The sequence below is a fragment of the Enhydra lutris genome, unplaced genomic scaffold, assembly GCF_002288905.1.
Source record: "Enhydra lutris kenyoni isolate GAN:26980312 unplaced genomic scaffold, ASM228890v2 scaffoldscaffold17, whole genome shotgun sequence".
In the NCBI taxonomy this organism is placed as follows: Eukaryota; Metazoa; Chordata; class Mammalia; order Carnivora; family Mustelidae; genus Enhydra; species Enhydra lutris.
Genome location: NW_019154101.1, coordinates 20,160,415 through 20,164,093, shown reverse-complemented (window position 1 = coordinate 20,164,093; position 3,679 = coordinate 20,160,415). Strand labels below are relative to the sequence as shown.

At 39.0% G+C, this 3,679-nt stretch overlaps 1 pseudogene; it reads left to right on the top strand.

Moving 5' to 3' along the window:
- Window positions 1–2,607: 2,607 nt before the first annotated feature.
- LOC111147757 lies at window positions 2,608–3,168 on the top strand (annotated as a pseudogene).
- Window positions 3,169–3,679: the final 511 nt, after the last annotated feature.

Genomic DNA, 3,679 nt, shown 5'->3' with positions numbered 1-3,679 from the left:
AAGGTAGAAAAGAAGAAAGATGACATTCGATGTGTGCCAGGTTTGTGCCAGGCAGTACGCTAAGCACCTCACATACACTCTCTCATGGAATCCTAATATGGAATTTGCAAGATAGGCATTATATCTCTTCCAAGTATTGAAGCTGAGAACTTAGGTCATTTTTCCAGGTATTAAATAATAGAACAAGAAATCTCTCTGGATTCATATGAGTCCTAGTTGAACTGTTTCTACCACATTCTGGCACCATTTTGGGGAAAAAAGTCTGTTGGTTCTGAAAACTGTTGCTAGGTTTTTTATTATGATTTGTTAATAAGCACACCAAAATAATACAGTTAGTTTTCCTCTTGGCTTCGTGTATCTCTTTAACTTCTGTGTGGCCATATTTCCTTTTCTTCAATCATGGTTGGATTGAAAATCTGTTTTTTAAATAATTAGATTGAATTCTGTTTTAAATATGATATTGGTGGTGAAAATATACACATAGCAGGTATAATGCTTGGTATCTCCCTTATGTAGTGATGATAAAAGTGAAGAGGCATTGAGATGAAATTTGAGAATCTTAAAGAAATTTTGGCAAAAAGTATAGGAAAAGAGAACAATTTTTTGAACACTTCTCTCAGGAAATTTGTTCTGAGTTGTGTACTAGGAATGGAAAACCCTAGTTCTTGGAAATTCTATGAGGAGAAACCAATGTGTGGATTTTTCTGAAGAAAGCAACTTTTGTCCCAATTGTTTCTATCCCTCAGTGTCTGCCTCCAGAGAGTCTCTAGAAAGGACTTTCATCTTGTAAGATTAGCTCTGAACTGTCCCATCACCTAGTGCCTCTGGGTTCCTTCTTTACTCCCCTCTCTCCATTGCTCTCTAGGCTACCTTTCTTTACTTCTCAGATCTCCAGTTTCACTTGCCTGGCAGTTTCTCTCTCTTCTCTGGGACCCTGGGGCTAAGGACTGCCTTTGTTTCTGCACTAGATGCTCATACTTCCAGCTACTTTCAGGACAGCATCTGGGTTCTCTCCCTTGTCCATCAAACTGAAGGATGAACAAGGGCAGAGAGCCACAGTGTTTCTTCTTCACTGACTGGAAAAGCACTGAGTTGCTTCTCATCAAGGGCTGGGGAGGGGGGGATTGTGGTGAGGATCCATAATTGGAAGTCCCTGTGGGGGTTTGATATTCATTAACTTGAGCAAGTCTAAAAATGGCAAGGAGGCTAGCCTTGGCACACCCAAGTGTGCATTTTTTTGGGTGCACGGTATTTGGAAGTAGCATTTGAATTCCACATTGTTTTAAAGTGGCTTTTGCTCTCTCAGATTCTGATGGTAAGTATCTCTATTACTGCAGAGAGTGAGATTGAAGCTCAAACCTACTGCTTTTGAAACACAGCTCTGAGAAGACATCCTGGTCTCTGGCACATGACACTACGTTAGTACTAGGACTAGGAGAGTTTGGGTTTAGGAGCTTGTTCTGCATTTTTTTTTTAATTTTATTAAGAATTGCTCCATTTGGGTATTTACAATGTCTCTCTGCCAGCTTTTTTTGTTACCATTTTTTTTAACCTTCAAATTTTAAAATTCCTTTTTTCTCACTCACTCTATTTTTGACTTTTGTTTTTATAAGTTATCATCTTCAAGAAAAGCAGGAATGATTTAAGCTCACAAAGAGAGAGGTATTCATGTATACCAGCCCTATACAATAGAACTTTCTGAGATGATGAGAATTTTCTGTATCTGCCCTGCCCTGCCCAGTACAGAACTCACTAGCCATATGTGGCTACTGGGGGCTTAAAATGTGGCTTGGGTGGCACTAAGCAATGACAACACACTAGAGACTTAGGGGGAGAATTATGGAGAAGAACAAGGTAGAAAAAAAGACTCCTTTAATTCTATGATTAAAGTCCTGGATTGCTTGATGTCTCCCTACTCCTCCTACCCTGAAAAATGGTTCATGTGCATGAAACCTGCCAAAATAAATACAGCAAACACTTATAGAACTGAAATATGGTATGCAATACTACATTTTCAGATTGGACTCTTAGAAGTACACAGGTGAGGGAGGCCAAAATAACACCGCAAAGGTTTTGAAACTAAATTGACATTCAAACCACAGTCCACCAAACTGAATCAAGACATGTTCAGGGTTGATTGCCCGCTTAAATGTAGGACTTAAAAAGAAACCTGATTCTTTAACATAATACTCAAAATGTTCAGGAATCAATCCAAAATCATTCATTATACCAAGAACCAGAAAAACCGTAACTCAGATGAGGAAAAACAATAACATATGCTCTGCCAAGATCACACAGAGGTTGGAATTAAATGACAAGGTTTTTAAGTAACTGTCATAAAAATACTCCAACAAGCAATGCATGAAACGGAAAACTGAAACAAAAAGCAGTGGGAACATACAGAAAACAATAAAACAGCCGACATAAATTCTATCGTATCATTAATTACTTTAAAAGCATCTGATGTATTTTCACTTAAAAAGGGGATTCCATGGTATAATAAAAGTTGTAAAAGAGAAAAAAAAAAAAAAGCAAATGTCTTAGCCCCCTTTCCTCAGCTGCCGCTGAAGTGCTCAATGGCACTTCATCCAGCCACTGGACCACACCATGGCTTCCCTCTGGGAGCACATCTGCGTGGACTCAGCCCTCATCCTGCACAACGATGAGGTGCTGGTTATGGAGGATAGGATCAATGCTCCCATTAAAGCAGTGGGTGTAAAAGTTGAACCTTTCTGACCCTGCTGGTTTACGAAGGCCCTGGCCAATGTCAACATGGGGTGGGGGAGGGCATCTGAAATGTTGGGGCTGGTGGTTCCTGCCCCAGCAGCTGGTGCTGCCCCAGCAGGAGATCCTGCTCCCTCCACCACTGCTGCCCCAGCTGTAGAGAAGAAGAAAGTGAAAGCAAAGAAAGAAGAATCAGAGGAGTCTGATGATGACATGGGCTTTGGTCTTTCTGACAAAACCTCTTCTGTAAACTGTTCAATAAAAAGCCAAACTCTTAACAATCAATCAACCAACCAGTCAATCAATCAACCAATCAATTTAAATGGCTCAAACACACCAACTAGAAGACAAAGATTTGCAAAATGGATTAGAAAATGTGATCCAACTATGGGCTGTCTACAAGAAGCTCAGTTCAAGACACTGCAGTACTGGTTGGAACACTAACACTGCCTGATTTCGAGACTGATTATAAAATGGAGTGGTATAAGAAGCTCAGTTCAAATATAGGTATGATATAGCTAATCTAAGGCACAAGAATGCAAAAAGGTATATTGTGTGAACATTAATCAAAGGAAAGCTGGAGTGTCTGCATTAATATCAGCCAAAGTGGACTTCAGAGCAAAAGAGAATTAACAAGGACAAAAAGCAGTATTACAAATTATAAAAAGGTATATATAAATTATAAAAAGGATCAATTACTTAAGAACATATAACACTCCTAGACTGATGATTCACAGACCTGTACCCCTGAAACAAATAATACATTGTGTTAATTTAAAAAAAGAACGTATAACACTCCTAAATATGTATGTTCTAAGCAGCAGAACCTGCAAAAATATGAAGCAAAAATTGCAAAACTGGAAGGAGAAATGGATATCTCACAACTATAGCTAGGGTTTCTCTTAGTAATTGATAAACCACCAGCCAAAAAAATTCAGCACAAAACTGGAACATG